Here is a 17,324-nt window from a genome sequence, read left to right as displayed (position 1 = left end):
GAACATCTCTGGTAGAATTTCATCTGATCGTGTCCTCAATCTTGAAACATGGGGTGCACATTTACAGCCTGGTTGCTCTCTGCGTGGTGTTTACCTGCATATCTTCTCTCCTCTCTCACCAGATTGCTGCTTTAGACTTACTGCTAAAATGACAACTTAAATAAATTGAGAAATATTTAGGTGCAAAATCAGGAAAGAATGGAGGCAGATGGGGACATTTAGAAATAGTAAGAAAACATTGCATATTGATGTTTGTAATTGTTTCAAATATGTGTCTGTGTATATATCTTCTCACCTCTTACATCCTGCTTATCCTCAAATGATTCATTTTGGCAATGTTTTCATTTTGGCATAAGAGCATGTATATTTGGGCAGCATCTCACACAAATTCATCCCTTCTTCTGAAAGATTTCTCTACTTCTGAAATTTTTTTTATTCATATCAGTAAGTCTTCTCTTGTCTAATTCCAGGATGCAGTGGAACTGTAGTTATTGGTTTTACTGCTCATACTTTAAGCTAAAATAAAGCTAAGATTCTTTTTAAAATAACATAAGTAACTCTTGGAATTCGTTGGCTGTAGAAATTTGTAGGATTTAAAAATAAATGAGATATTTATATGAATTGTATGTGCTTTTACATTAACCAGGATAAAAGTTCATAACAAAAGTAACCTTTTGTACCTCAGAACAAGAACTGGTCACTTTCTAAGGCTGCACAGAAATTTCCCCTGCAGCCACACCATGACATGTTCCTTTAAAGATGACTTCCACCTTTGCTGAAGCATCTGGTACCAGCTGTGACTGAAGTCAGGGTAAGGCATGAGAGGGACTATGGGATTAATGTATTGCTAAGGAACAGAGAATTTTTTGGGGACAGACAGTTCTAACCTGAGTGGGGGCAGTTAGGAATAATTGAGTTGTTCAGTATATAAAGTCAGTATGAACTGAGGATGAAAATTAAGGCCACACTGTTAGCATGTACTTGAATAGAATACACAGCTACCTTAGGATTTGCCAGAGCATGGAAAATATTTTACAAAATTAAGTTACAGCCAGAATAATTTTTTTTTTTCAATAAAATTTAGTTAATGTGATATTGTACCAGCAAATAATCCTCATTTGACATGACATGCTGATGATCACTGGAAGATGAGGGGAAATACAGATTGCAGAGTAATTTAGTGATTCTAACTGTGTTTGAAGAAAAATGTTTCTGATAAAACTTCTTCTTTGGCACCATTTTCCATCACGGCTGGTCTTGAATTCAAGGCTCAATGGTTGTATGAGAGATAGACTATAGATGAAACAGAAGCATTAATATTAAATTTCTGGGTGAAGTCTAATAGCCGGTACAACACAGGAGGTCAGAAAAGATTGCCATTACAATTCCTTCTTGATTTAAATCCTATCAATCTTCTAAGTGTCCACATTTCTGCAGATGATTAACAGAACTATATGACTTGGCTTTGGAAGAGAAAACAGAACACATGAAATTAATCTGCAGATGTCTCCTGGCTGACTCTGAAATCGGTAAAGATTACATTACATACAATTAAACTAAAACTTCACCTTGCTGAACAGAAAAATACAGGTACCAAACCAAAATAAAGGACAGAACAGCCAGCACCTTAGGCAGCTTGAGGGGATACCAGTGACATGCTCCTTACCTTACAAACTATCCTAACTACCATGGGAGGTTATGATTGCAAAAGGTGTGATCCAGGTAATAACCTCAAATATAACTGTGCCCACCACAGATGACATATACACATGGACCACTCAAAAGGACATAAGAGGTTGACTAGATCTTTAACCTTAGCTATTAACTGTCCTCCATGGAATACTGCAAATACACAATGATCACAGCTTGGAAATGCACAGTTATGAGTTTACTGATTCCTTGCGGGTTTTCATTTTTACAATGGAGGCCAAGATAATGCTGTCACTAAGCTTCTTCCCATGTGTGGGTGGAAACCACTAGTTCTCTGTAGATTCTTGGTTTATTTTTCAGAGCATCATTGTCCCTTTGTCAGTCCTCGTTCCTGTATGAGGAGGAGAGGTGAGAGGTGTCATTCCTGTAAGGGGGGTGGATGAACCAAAAATAAAACATCAGATTCTGTGGAAAGAGTTGGATGTGTAAATAAGGATTAAACTTCAAAAAAAGTGTAGGCAGTTTCTGTGCTAGTTTTACATTTTTTCTTGCTGGCCACATCACTTCAGAGCACTCATTTTCATTCAGATCCGCACCCAATATTCTAAAGTCTAACCAAAAAAAAAAAAGACGAAAACAAAAAAAGAAAGAAAAAAAGTGAAGGTCCCTTCATATAAGGACCAAAGTGTAACATTTACCATGCAAGTTACAGGTTCTAGATACATTAAAAAAAAGTTTCCCAACAAATGATTTAATGATTTAATCAGTGTCAAACTGATAGTTAATTGAAAATTTAAACTTTATAATAGTTTTAAAAAACCTCTGAAGGAAGTCAGTACTGCCCAGCTACTACAGACACTGTGAATAAGGAGCAGTGATTTTGAGTTAATTGATGACAATCAGATAGTTGTACTTAGCTAAAGAATTGAGGCATAATTCTGCTTGTTGGCGCTAAAAGGACCCCTGGCCAGGATTTTATTTTCCATCTCAGCTCCTCCTATTTTCAAAGAGCATGAATTTCCAGAGTCTGCAGAGATCAATTTCTCCTCGGTGGAGAGCATTAAGACCTACTCAAACTGCCTGCTGCCCGCATTGTGTTGCCCAAATGGTGGCTGAGCACACCACTCCTTTTTTTGTTCTTGAGCCATTCATTGCTCAGTAGTTTGTATTGTTTCTTTGTTCTGGCTGTCTTCTTTTATCAAAACCAAATAGCATGCTTTGTTTTTATATATTTTTTTAAGATTTTAGGTGTTATTTCAAATTGAAAGTGCATGCAAAAACAAGAAATCATTCTTTTCGTAGTGCTGTTGAACCACTGTGGGGGTTTTTTCCTTCATTTTGTTTTGGTGGGGCTTTTTGGTCCTTTTAGAAAAAATATTTTTGCCCCATAAATATTTTACCCCCTCTCTTTTAGCAATAGTGACCCTGGAGGTTGCCTGTAATGGTAGTAGACAAGCATTTTTACATTCCAAACACGGAAATGGAGTCTGGTGGTATTTCTCTAAAGAAGTACAGCAAACCTTTAGGTGGCAGCCAAGGGCTGCAGTTTGAATCCCTAGATTTATTAGTAGTGTGTTTTATTGTCTCTGCCTCAGTTAGCAAGCAAAATATGATGAAGAATGAATTTCTAATCCATCCAAAAGTAAAAAAAATAAAAATACAGGTGAAACAATCTTTAAAAACTGGACATATCTGAATATGCAGTAGTACACCTGGGTCTCTCTGCAGTCTGCTGTTCTTCCACCAAACTGTTCCCTTCAAAGAACTCTTAAAAGCACACCCTAAACCCCAATGCCTTACTCCTATCAATAAATTTGATTCAATCTAGTGCCTTCATATTATGCTCCGGACATGAATGATAATTTGCAGATCTGGGTGGAGGTTGGAAACCCTTGGTGATCCCTTAACACGTACAGTACATCCTCTGCCCCAAGGCCATCACAGCAGGGTAGTGGGGACTGCTGATCCCCTTCCTCTCCCACAAATTAACACCTCCAGAGCATCTCCAAAGGTGGCCATTCAAATGATGTCTTCAGGAATTATTGTTCCAACTTATTATACCCATTCCACTCTAAACTGGAGTTTTGTGAAAATGGCAGATTGTTGTTTTTTTCATAAAATGAACTATACCGAGCCTACCCTGCTGCAGTTATGCAGTAGAGGTGTTGAAATATATTCTAACAATGTGTTCTTAAGTTATCTAGAGGTATCAGAATATTTTTTAGTGAAAATAAAGCTCTCTGAAGAAGCTGTCAGCTCAAGGGTCTCCCTTAGGGAAAGAATGCATCTTTGTTTTTCTAAATAACTGAACAATGATATCTTTTGATGCAGAAATTGCCTTTTTTAAAAAAATTAATGCTATTTTCATACAGGAAAATATGACTGCATTTGTATTATGTAGTTTAGAAATTAAAACTAGAGAATTAGAGATTTACAAATAACCTCATTTGTTTACTGTATTGTTCCCAAAGTTTTTCTTTGCATAATTAACAATCACATGCAGCTACAAATCACGTTGTTTACCTCTGCAGTCTAATGCAGGATACATTGCCTCACCACCCTACAGAGAAGCTCAAATGTTCAAAATTGCAGCGCCAGAAAACTACGTATGTTAGAATAAATACCCTAATACAGCATTAAGAAAAGGAATTGTACCCTGAGTGTGAACCAGATGTTGAAAATCAATTAGTTTAACTTAAATGACTAGTGGTCCAGCAACTAACAAGATTTACATTTGAATATATTACTTCCTTTGAAGGAGTTTGTGAAGGTATAAGGTCTGCCTGAGTGTGAGTATGTATTAGCTAAGAAGATTATTTTTTCTTCCTTTTCCCTACTGTCTTTTTTTTTTTTTTTTCTTTTCATATCCTCTATTTTGTGTGAGCCCATGTGGGTGACTGGAGACATACATAAGCCCTTTTCCCAGTATTTCTGAATCTTCAGGTGCCAGCAAGGGTCTCTTCAGAAGATATACAGCTGCAATAAAGCATAGCTGGACTGGGGCTAACAGCTGCCTCCCTGCATAGTCTGTTCTCTGGTTTGTGTCTGCTTAGCTCTGAGTGGGAACTGAGTGGAAGGAAAGAGGAGAGCAAGGCTGTCTGTTCCCACCTTTGGAGAGGTGACCTGCTTTTCCTAAGGCTGTTCCTCCTTACTCTCATGCATTTCTGCATGCTTCAGGCTGCACAAAAAGGGCAAGCATCAAGCTTTACAAATTCTTTGCATTTTAATTGTTTGCTCCTATTATCTGGCCCAGACTTCCACTCATTCACATCTCTGCTTGACTGGTTCCAAGAGGTTTGCATTCACCTCCAGAAAGCAAAGAAGGCGACATCTAATTCACATGGTTGAAATTACTTAGTAAACAGAATGGGCTGAGCTGATTTGGAATACAGCCAAAATACTGTAGAAGATGCCATTTTTATTCAGGAGGCACCAATAGATGTTTACAAGATAAAAAAGGTAAGGGCAAAAGTATTACACCCATAAGACACCCACTCTACTGTCGCAGACATCTTTTCATTAAAAATCCTTTCTTTAGGATTTTTCCTTCTGAGAAGCTAAGAGGCCTCAGAGACAGAATGTAAACAGTGGTTATCTGCTGCTGTGGAATGCAACAGGTCCACCTGTGATTGGCCCATCTTGGATGTTTATAATTGATGGCCAATCAAGGACTGAGCTATCTCGGACAGAGTCTGAGAGACCTGCCTTTGTTACCATTTTTTTCTTTTCTATTCTTAGCTTAGCTAGCTTCTGAGAAAACCTGTCCTTCTTTTTCTTTTTAGTATGGTTATAATGTAGTATATATATATCATAAAATAATAAATCAAGCCTTCTGAACATGGAGTCAACATTCTCATCTCTTCCCTCATAGAACCCCTGTGAACACAGTCACACTCCACTTGCATGTATATTCCTTATTACTGGCATTTTTTTTGTTCATATATCAAAACACTGAAGGTTGAACCTAATAGAGACAGAGTGACTAAATTATACACTTAGTTTTTAGGTTTTTTTTAGTTTTTTTTTTTTAGCTAAATATTTTATTACTTCATAAACATTTTCTTCAAGTGAAAAATGCCCATCCACTCCTATTCAAACATACAATCTCTCTTAGGGGAAAATTTATTCAGAGGCTCTGTCTCATAATCATGGTTTTCTAAGTGACAGTGACTGGCTGGGCCTTTATGAGCTCTCATTCTGAGCTACACAAAGATATTTTGTGGCTCATTTCCCTGCTCAGGGAATATTTGGGATATGGGGGTAGTTTGAAATGTTTGTTTGGATGAGATGAGGAATGATCTCAGAAGTTACCAGAAAGAAGGGGCTTATTGAAATGGGAGGTAAGAGAGGACGTGTCCAGTATGGTGACGAAGGAATTACACATTAGCTCATATAAATAATAATAGCAGGTGTGGGTAATTGCACTTTAGCAATACGGTGTTTGAAAGCAGTTAAGTTGTAGTTTCTTAGCAACTGCTGCTGACAGCCACGTTTTAAGTGGCCAAGGCTTTCAAATTAGGCAACACCCTCAGCCTGCTATACAGCAGTATTAAATGGAGGGAAACACTAAAGCACAAGAGTTTCTACTCTGTAAACAAAACACAACAGAAGGCCAGAACTGCAGAGGAGGTGATGGAATAGAAAAAGCAGAAATTGCATCTACATTTCTAGATAAGCCTTTTCAGGAACAACTGCTGAGGGAGAGTATTTGTGGAGAAAGGCACAATCCATGACATGCTAAATCAAATGGGTAGGCCTTAGGGAATGTTGACAGAGAGATAATTTGTAAGTGGGTAACTTTGTTATTATGTTGGCACACTTTGGTCTTTCTTCTTATATATCTGTCAAGTAAAATCTATTTGTATATAAGGGTGCACATAAAGGATTTTATGTTAATGAGTACATCTCTGTTTAGTGTGAAATGTCAATGTTATCACTAATGTTCATCACTTTGAACTATGCTGTCAACTTAATGTTGAATATGAACATTTCCTGGAAGAAATCTGTGATAAAGCCAACTAGGAAGAGTTGGAGTGTTAAGGAGCCTAAAGGGTTCATCCTTTTGGCTAATTGACCCAAAAATACATTTGTCTGATTCATATTCTAGCATCTCAGTTGTTTTCAATTCCTTATGGATGCTCCACAAGGAGATTTTTCTGATTGTTAATATTATCCCCAGTTAGCTAGGTCCTATCCTAGCAGTCAGTAACATGCTCTTAATTCCATAGAGCCATCAAGAAGTTAACTGTAATTTTTTTCCTCTTTTGAAGCCAGAATATTTTCTGGTAATACACAGGCTTGGATAGTTCATTCTGGATAAAAGTTCTCCAGCCCAAGGTGGAAAAGCTAATGTAGTAATTAAGGTGTATTGTGGATTAATACGTTTCAAATTCTGGAACATTGCCCTAACTTCTAGCTTACGATTTTGATAAGTGGAAATGTCAGCCTGTCTCTTACACAAATGGTATAGTATGTTGTGCCCTTATTCTGGTTTCATAAAATTTTTTTTACACTTGTAAGGTAAAATTTATGTATGCAAAAGATAAGTGGAATTGACTTCTACAGTTTTTAAAACACTTTAGTTAATTTTCCATTATCTTCCAAGTGCAAAGCACATTTCTCTAGTTTGTCTTTCTTTAACAGATATATAGGAAGATGTTTTTGGAAAGGACCTGTTCTAACATGACCTTTCACTGTGTCCTTCACGAGGACAGCGTAGTGTTTAGAGCGAGCTATACAAAATATATGCAGTACCAAAGACATAAATAGTAATCTGGTTTATTTTGCTCAATTCTCCAGCTGTTTAGCTCTTATCCTATGTAGCCTCATACATCCTCAAGTATGACACAGATGCCAGAATAATACACTTATAAGTCACATTGCTATTTTGTGATCAAAAGCATGTACAGTATTCCCAGGGGCTTCCTATGATAGCTCCACACATTTAGAAACAGTTTGTGGATTTGGAGAGAAGAACTTATTTATCCATGACTGTTTGCTATTAGGTGGGGAGTCTCCAAATATTACTTTGTTGGGAAAAGGCCTTTAGTCTTTTAATAACATGTCATTGAAGTATCTATCCTCCTCCAGCTTTTACTATAATTTATTGAAATGAATCTGATGTTTTTTCTCACATTTCACTGTTTTATTCCTGGCTTGGTTATTAATTCTCCTGTCTTCATGTGGCATAAAAGCACCTTTCAATACTTCACAGTCTTGTTTTTAAATTTATATTTCACTGAGTGGAGGAATGCCCATGGTTTTCACTGTGGCATGGTACACAAATGTTACACCTCAGGATATACTTATCACCTTGGATTTAGGACAGAAAACACTAATACTGCCCAAACCTGATTAATAATTTGTTCTCAGTACCTTCAATTCTGGTGAATATGCTCATCTTTCTTTCTGCAGGTGTTCATATAATTTTCCAACAGAAGTACTGAATTACAAATATGAGTGGACTGTGGTATATTGAACCCAGATTTTCAAAAATGGCCAGGATTCGAAGCACCCTGGAACTGACCAACATAATTTTGGATATCCAGCTTACACGAGAGCTAATTTTCCTTCTAATTCCTACTGAAACCAATTGGATTTCCATCTGGAATCTGAAGATGGTTGGACACACAATTTTTCTTACAGAAAGCGAGACCTAGTTCCAAACAAAGCTGCCACCCTTTTCTGTGTTCCTTTTTTTACCTAGCTGAACTAGGAAAAGTAGGCTTGTATTATTAACAACCAATTGTTACAGATACTGCAACTTTTTTTTCCCCCACTGGGGAATAAGAATTTATTTCTTTCAACATTTTTATTAAAAACTATTGATACCATCTTTCTTTGCTCTGTAGCTATTTCTCGGTTATTTTTGTATGATTCAAGCTTATTGTTCTGAGTGATATTCAGGAGCCACTTCCATGATTGCCTGTCCTGTTCACTTAGGCCACACAGGTTTTTAGAGCTGTCTTCATTGGCTGATGGCAGGGCACCTATCCTGTAAATGAGCATGGTTTTTTCCAGTTGAGAAAAGATGATGCTGTCTCTACAGAGCTTCTATCTATTACTCCCAATTCAATCACTGACACTTCCTTTCTCTTTTATTGTCTGTGGCCTGTGACTAAAATGCAGCAGTGACTCACTAGTATATAAAACAGGTCCATATTTTTCTTTTTAACTTTATCCTTCTTTTCAAAGTACGGGCGTGCCAGCTCTAATGTGCACGTGGCATCATTGGGAAAGAATTTGGAGGCAGAATAAAAGTATTCATTCCTTTCACGAGAAATTCCACCTATTTAAAGATTTTAAAGCAGGCAGATGGGAAATGCCTAAAAAAAGCACAAACCCAGGGAAAGCAGAAAAAGAGCAGGTTGGAATGGACCATCTGTGAAAACTTTCTGACTATCACATGTAAGTCTTGAATTGCTGGCATAGAGAATGAAAGCATCATTATCTCCAGATGATGCAGATGTTGGGTCTGCTTCGAAATATTGCAAAATTGTTCAATCTGTGCAGCAGTAATTTTCCAAGTTGTATGAATGGCATAATCTGAGTTGGATTCAATAGGCTGACACCACCTGCCCAATCAAGCAAAATAGGGGTCCTTTCTTTTATGCCAGTTTACACACAGGATTTTCTGTCTTGTTATTTTGTGCATTGCAGGAAAGGTAACTGGTCAGACAAATTTGGCACTTCCAAGAGAATTCCTGAAATCATTTGACTGAAAAACAAGCTGGATCATTTTACAACTAGACTTAAGAGACCTACTGCTCTATGAAAAGTCATGATAAAAACCCATAATATGTAATTAGGGATATTTCTTTTTAGTTTTCTTTCCTTTGATTTTTTTAAAATTAATTTTGTTTTCCAGCAGGTTCTGATGAAAATATCCTCTTTAAAAAAAAAAAAACAAACCCAAACTTTTCAATTTTATTTATTTCTCTGAGTGCATGCATTTGAATAAATGAAGAAACATTGCTAAAGAACAGTTAACTATTTTAAAAAAACTTATTTTAGCACTATTATCTTGTAGCAATAAATGGTTTTCAGCTATAAAATCTTTTCTGAGTGGAAAGAGTGGACAGCGACAAATATGAACAGGAAGTGGTACTGGCTAGAGTTTAAAGAGATCCTCTAAAATGAACTTTATTATTTTGAAAGTAATTTTAAAGTCATCTTGCCCTGTTCTTTTCCCCTGTCTCCTCATGGGATTTTTCCTTATTAGGGGTTTCTGTAAGTGCAGATCCCAGCTTCTGAGTAAAAATTTGGAATGTGTGTGTATATAACAACATAATTAGTGAATACAGTGAGCCATTGAAATTGGAATGAAAAATTCCCCACCAGATTTTATAACAGCTGCTGAAGTCATGTGGATAAGCCTGCTCCCAGTCTGGACATCATGGGAAAGAGATCAAAGGATTGTTCAGAGCTAATCATGCCTAGAGTATGGTAAAAGAAACAATGGCAAAATTATGTTTAATTTTTAGGTTTTTTAAATTATTTTTGTTCATAATTATTTTGTAGACAACTGTAACCTTGTTTCAAAACTTTCCGGTTCAATTTCAAAGTATTCACCCAGATTCTCCATAGGAACAAACATGTTGCTATGGAAATGGACCAGAGCAAAGACAAAATATAGATGCACAAAAATTCCACAGAGGAATGTAATTTGAGGCATTAGTACAATGCTTAAACACTATAAACAGTGTCCTGGTATGCCTTGTTTTCTTCATCAAAAGTACAATAAAATATTCCTAATCCTAAATGAATCTGTTGTTTTTGGACAACTTTTAAACATTTAACTTTTAAAAGATTAGTCATATTTCTAACAATTTGCTCACTTATTTTTTTAATAAAAGACAATAATTGATATTGCTTAAATGCTCTTAAAAGAAAAGGGTAAATCAGCAATATATTGGACACAACTTCACAGAAAAAACAGTGGCGAAAGCTTTGCTGATGCAAAGAGATCTTGCTTGCTGTGAGTTTAATATTCCTAATAAATGTGTAAAAATGTCTTCCTTTTTCTTCATTGGTGTAAAATATGCTGAGCCCATGTAGAACTTCTGAAGGAAAAGATGAGTGCTTCTGCTCTGAAACCCATGCATCTCCCACTTGGCATAAGCAAAAATCTTTGTTAAGTTTCTGGATCAAAGGACCTCTTCACAGTAATTCACCGAATGGAAATTTCCTGCCCAGGTCAGTACGGCATTTTTAAAAGTGCAACAGCTCCTGTAATTTTTTCTTATAAGCATCAGTTTCATAGGTCTCTCATTTTGAGAAAGTAGCTTGTGGAATTCAACATACATGGCCTTTTACATCACTGCATTGCCATGTAGTACCACTACAAGAGACCACTGAGAGGGGATCTCTACAAGCATCCATAGGGAGGGTGCCAAGAGGATGGAGCCAGGCTGTTCTCAGGGGTGCCCAGCAATTGGACAGGAGGTCCTGGGCAGAAACTGCTGCACAGGAAATTCCACCTGAACATGAGAAAGAACTTCTTTACTGTGCAGGTGATCAAGGACTGGATCAGATAAACCAGAGAAGTTGTGGAGTTTCCCTCACTGGAGATATTCAAGAACCATCTGGACTCAGTCCTGTGCCATGTGCTCCAGGAAGGCCCTGCTTGATCAGGGAGGTTGGACCAGATGACCCACTGTGGTCTCTTCCAACCTCATCCATTCTGTGACTCTGTGAACACAAAGAAGAAAATATTCCAAATATAAATTACATAGATCAGCTTCATGGATAGCCTGTTCTTAATATTACATCTGGAAGCTATTAAGGAAAATGGATTTCTCTTCAGGGATGTTTTATTGACAATGATTTGCACAGATTTAAAAATATTTCTCTACAGCTGTTAGCACCAGCCAAGCTTTTGTGTGAAAATAACTGGGCTTTTAAAATATAAATGTGTATTTGTGCTCAGGATTAATCTTGTTAAAGAACAAAAATACTCAGAAACTCTTCCAAATAAGTGCTCAATCAAATGGGAAGTAGGCACCAGATTGCCTCCTTCAGAGTGCTTCTATATATGGATGAATGCCTCTTCTTTAATGAGTTTAAGTTCCTTGAAAACTTCATGCTTGAATGTGAGTTCTCTGTTTCTCTTGTGTTTTCATTTCTAAAAAATATTTTTGGAGCACATTTGTAAGGGGATAGAACATAAGAAAATAAAGGTAGTATAGAAAGTAATCTTACCCCTAAGGAGTTGCAGCTGAGATTGGGAACAGGCCTGACTTTAACAGGCCACAGCTGTAACCAATAAGCAGAAGAGTGCTATAAAAGAATGGATTGGTTGCCTGAGAGGGGAGCTGGGGTCTGTTGGTTACTGTGAGACAAAGGAAGAAGAGTCAGTGCTTAGAGGAGCTGCCCATGGAAAATATCAAGGAGGTATGAAATGCTTGCAATAAGGCGACACCAGTATGGAACCTTTGCAATATAGTGACAATACATGTTGATTTCCACCCCCCCCCGCCCAAAAGATGGTCAGTAATATTTGGTTAAGAGGTACTGTCACCTCCTCATTCAGTTCTGGAAGTAGATTGTTAAAGTAATGTCCTTAGAAGTTCAGAAATATTGTTTGTACCTATCCTTTACCTAACCTTAGCTGGGCTCTTAGGGGCTTACTCTGAATAATTCTCTCACTAATGTCAAATTTAAAGGGAATTTATGGGTGCCCATGGAAGTTCTTTAGAGGGGAAACCTAATTTCCAAGATATGCAAGTGTTCCCAGTGCTGTCTGAACCAGGCTAATTTATGTGTGGGACAGAAATAGTCTGGATCTTGAAAATGGAGGAGGAATTGTCAGAAGTTCTGGTGAAGTCTCAAGGGTATCCAAGTATCTGTAACTAAGGTGAAACTAAAAGCTTAAACAGGAAAGCAAAATGCTAATGAGTCGAGCTTATAATGAAAATACTGAAAAAGTTAAGTGATATGATTTTTCTTTAAGACTGAGCTTTTGTTGGAGTGATAACAACAACACAGGATCCTTTAATCAAATAAAAAAGGATTAGTTTGAAAGTTTTGGTTTTTATTGAAAGAGGCATTATGTGCCACCAACAGGCAGGAAAAACATGGATCAAAAAGATACGTGGCAAAATATAACCTCTGGGAACTAATAAGAGTCACAGATATATTAAAACCCCATCAAGTGAAGAAAGTGTGCTCCACACTGGCAACAAATCAGAGGCTGGTGGTGAGGCTTAGAAGCAATGTATTCTTCAGGCAGAGGCAGTGCGTTAAAATGACTATACTTGGACAAGCTGAGCGTCTGCATTCTGAGCAAATGCACTTCCAGTGTCAGCTAGCAAGACACAAACCCAGATGATTGTTTCTAAATAAGCTGTGGCACCACTGTGTGTTCTGGCACATGCCAATTTTTTGGTAGTGGTTGTGCATGGCATGAGACTGAGTTATTTGGGTATTGACAACGTGGAACAAGATTGCTGATTCCTGGAATTCCAGTTATGGGCAGGTAAGAGGCAATGCTGTTCAACTGGTGAAAAGTAGGACATAAGAACCGTAGGGATGGCTGCCCTTCTGCTCTTGCAAATTCATTTTCTGCTTGCTCTAAAAAGCTTCAGCAGAATATGTAGTTTGGTACATATGAAACATAAAACAAGTTTCCCAGAAATCTAGATGTGAATAGTCTCTTTACATATTCTCAACAGGGAGAAAATTTTTAGTATTTTAGTTTAAAAAGAAGTACATTAATGTAGCACAAATGAAAGTTCTGGTGTTACTTGGAGTATGTGAAAACCGAGCACTTAATAAAACCAAACCCACAAGAAGGCTTTACCTGCCCCCACACACAGTTATGCACAATGACCAGAAAAGCTCCCCAAAACTGAAGCGTAGGGCACAAAGGTTTACACATGACGTAGGTGACAAGCAAAGCCGTGATAGGAGACAAAGTCAGATCTGGAGATAAAAGCTAAACTACTGAAATATGAATGTCTTACCAAATGGAAAATAATTATGTGGAATCTTTGCAAAGGAAATGACGGTTTAGTGACATCTAGTGATGTTAATGCTTGTCTAGATATTTCCATCAAAATAGGACATCAAATATTGGTTTAGGGTAATCCATATAGTACTCTAAAGGAAAATATGGTTTGTGCAGATGTTCAGTTTTTTGCTGGGAAAATCCAAATGATGTATATAATTTTGGGGTTTAATAGTTTAAAAGTCACTTAAAGGTGAACTACAAGCAAATTTGGTTCATCTTGGAATAATGGAATTGGATAAAAATCAGCAAAGAAAAATGTAGGCAAAGAAAAATGTAGGCAAATAAAAAAAGTGAAAAATGTAACTGGACCATGCTTTTACCATAAAAATAAATCCCATAGGGGACCTTCTACTCTTCAAGTTGTTGAAATTTGATTAGTTTAGATGTTCAAATATTATAAAAAGGCAAATACAGATGCTCTCTATTGTCTAGATGCAAGTGCTGAAGCTCTGAAATGACTATGGCACATTTTTGTTACCTAAGGAATCATGAAATCAATGTATTTTTATTCTCTGTCTGCAGAGCCCCAAGGAGTTGAGCTTATAATGAAAAAACTGAAAAAGTTATGTGATATGACTTTTCTTTAAGGCTGAGCTTTTGTTGGAGTGATAAAAACAACACAGGATCCTTTAACCAAATAAAAACAAATCACAGATTATTTTCTGCACTTTGACTTGCATGGGAACATTAATTAAAAAAAAAAAGCCCCACTGTAAAATATTTGAGGCCATACAATTATTTTAAGGCAGCGGCCTAGTGTTAGAATTCTTGTATTTCCCCAGAAGTCTCTCCCATTTTTGCACTCAGCTTTTCTGTTCTGTATCTACCTCATTTATAACCTTTCCATCTTGTATCTCTTAGGTTTTAAGTTTGAAATATTATGGTTTCTTTATCAACCAGGTTCAGTACCATCCCAAAACTTTGACATCAATAATTTTTATTTATTTATTTATTTTTATTTTTTTTCCTGAATTAAGGGGAAAACCACAGTTCTTTAATATGAGACCATAACCTCTCTGTTCCAAGAGCAAGCTCATTACCGTTAAGGAACAAACATACTGTAACCACACAAGAAAATTGAACAGCTCTTCTCTAGTTCTTAAGCTGCTGTTTTATTTGGCAGGGGGGAGGAGGGTATTGTTGGCCTTTATTTGTCTTTCATTTCAAACCGTGCAAAGCTGCCCTCAAGCACCACTGGGTATGACATCCTTTGCTGTGATATACAGCATGAACTGTTGATGTCCTGCCCAAAGAATGTCTTGGGAAGAGCAAGATGTCGGTGTGGTAACAGAATGCCTGCTTCCCAATGTTATGACAAGGAAAAATTTGTATTAGCACAAAACCCAGAGCATCTATTGCAGAATTCAGAAGGGTTCATGTATGCTTCAGTAAAATAGGCTTCCAGACTGCCTAGGTAAATGCAGATTTGGCATTGAGCAGAGGCTGATGTACAATCTGTGAAGCTGGAAGCAGAAGACATGGTAAAATGATGTATTTTCTGTGTACAGGCCCACTGTGCAGAAATGAAAATAAGGTGAGAATGACAGCTGGATATTTTCTGGTGTGCAGTTTTTCTGTCAAAGAAAACTAACCTGCTGAAAATGGAAATATCCTGGGGAATGTTGATCTTTGTAGACACTTGTTTGGCTTTTTCAGAAAGCAGGTTTTAGACTTTGGCTGCTGATCTAGGCATCAGGATCCCAGAGTTTTCATCAACTGGCCCTTTAGATACTTGCTGCTTCCTGACTACCAAGATCTCTATCCTTCCAGGACAGTGCAATTCAGCATGTGAAAGCTTAGAGTCCCTGGGAACTCTGCCCAAATATCCACCAGACAACCTAGCTGTCTTCAAAACCATGAGCTCAGCCCTTGAAATGTTTTGCATTTTAAGAAATTATAGTTCCTAGACTCCCATTTCAAGCAGAAAGCAACTTTCAAAATTTCATTTTGATTTGTGACACTTAAAGCATAATAAATGTTACCTTAAAAATTACTAGAAAATAATGATAGGAAAACAAAATGAAAGAAAAAAAGGAAAGTTCAGTGGAGATGGACAAGCTGAAAATTAATTATTATTATTATTAAAATTCATGAGCTGGAGGTTAAATGCAAGAAAATGTGTCACTGTACCATGTCAATGGGACTCTTTTAGAATATTCATATTTGCAGGTAAAACGAGCATCTTCATATCTGTGTTTTCTTTGGTCTTTTTCCTTTGCATCATCATCTGTTGTATTCAGACTAGAGCTACATATCCCCGTAGCATTTATTAGCACAACAGCAAGAGCAGGAATACTCAAAAAAAAAATAAAAATTGATGTCCTAGACTGCATCTCAAGATTATCAACATTTTTGAACAAAACCTGAGGTGAAATTCTGGCTTAATTTATGTCCCTGACTATTATTTTTAATGAGACTTTTATTGCATCTTATTTTCTTTTCTCAGGTGCTATACAGGTACATTAACTTAAGTATATAATTAAGTGTATAATTCTAGTGTTGCAGCCAGCAGATCTCGTTCATCACTTTCAAGTTGACTATAATTTCAGTTCTTTCCTGTGATTTCTTTAACCTTTTTTAATTTGGGGTTTTTTTGGCCATTATGCAAACTTTCATTTCACATAGCTGTTCTGTGAAAGGAGTTCCCTAGACCATGATTAGAATTTCTCTGCATATCTGCCCTTTTATGCAGAAGTCTCCTAAGAAATCTCATTTTCATTCTGTGCAATACTAATTCTTTTGCCCTCCTTGCTAGCCACCAATCTGACATGTACTTTGTGACTTGCTTAATCATCATCTAGTTCAATGATTAACTTGACATTGCAGATTATTTAGCATATTCCTATTGTGGCAATTTTGCAATTTATTGTTCTATTTATCCTGACCACTAACACTTAAACTAATAATGCAATTCACAATCATTGCTTGTCAGCTGAAGCATTTCAATTCTTGTGTGATCTTGACACATGAGCGGAGGTATTTGGATGCTTGTATAATCCTTATATAATGAAATTTTACTGTGTTCTTTTTGTTTTTCTCATCATAACATCTAATTCTTCTTCTGCCAATCAATTTTTAAAGCATTTGTCTTCTCATGTAGATTACTTAGAGTCTAAGTATTTTTTTCACATATTTGCTTTCACTGTACAATATGATGTTAGACTCACACAAAATTCTGATGGAAAGAAACTTTTGGAAGCATCTAGTTCAACTTCCTGCTCGCATTAGCTATAAGGGCAGACCAGGCTTTTCTGGGCTTTACTGTGAAAACAAAGGATGGATGCAGCACACCCTCCTCACAATCAGGCAACCTGTTTCAGCTGCTGAAAGCTTTTCCTTCTATCTAGTCTGGACTTTTTCATTTTATGCCCATTGTCTCTCATCCCAACACACCATATTGTTATGAACAGCCTGGTTCCCCCATTACACTCCATCATTTTGTAGGTAGTTCCTTTGAAATCCTCTCAGCAGGATAGTCTCCTTTTTATTTGGCCACAGAACCAAAATCTTTCTGATGTATGATCATTGACCATCATCTTAAAAACCTAAACTAATGCTAGCATGTGTGATTTTGCTGTTGCTTGACCCTATGCTGCAGTCACATTTGCTGCTGAATCCTGTGCTTCAGACAGAAGTTGATTAATTAACTCCACTCAGCTCTCCA

At 37.0% G+C, this 17,324-nt stretch overlaps 1 long non-coding RNA gene across 1 annotated transcript; it reads left to right on the top strand.

The window, feature by feature from the left end:
- Positions 1-734: 734 nt before the first annotated feature.
- Positions 735-8,404, top strand: LOC136566774 (uncharacterized). Its single transcript, XR_010785078.1, has 3 exons — positions 735-811; positions 1,438-1,529; positions 8,065-8,404. It is a non-coding gene; the product is annotated as an uncharacterized lncRNA (long non-coding RNA).
- The last annotated feature ends 8,920 nt before the right edge of the window (positions 8,405-17,324 follow it).

The sequence above is a fragment of the Molothrus aeneus genome, chromosome 1 (assembly GCF_037042795.1).
Source record: "Molothrus aeneus isolate 106 chromosome 1, BPBGC_Maene_1.0, whole genome shotgun sequence".
Classification (NCBI taxonomy): domain Eukaryota; kingdom Metazoa; phylum Chordata; class Aves; order Passeriformes; family Icteridae; genus Molothrus; species Molothrus aeneus.
The sequence above is the reverse complement of the archived record's forward strand: the minus strand, read 5'-3'. Positions and strand labels throughout refer to the sequence as shown.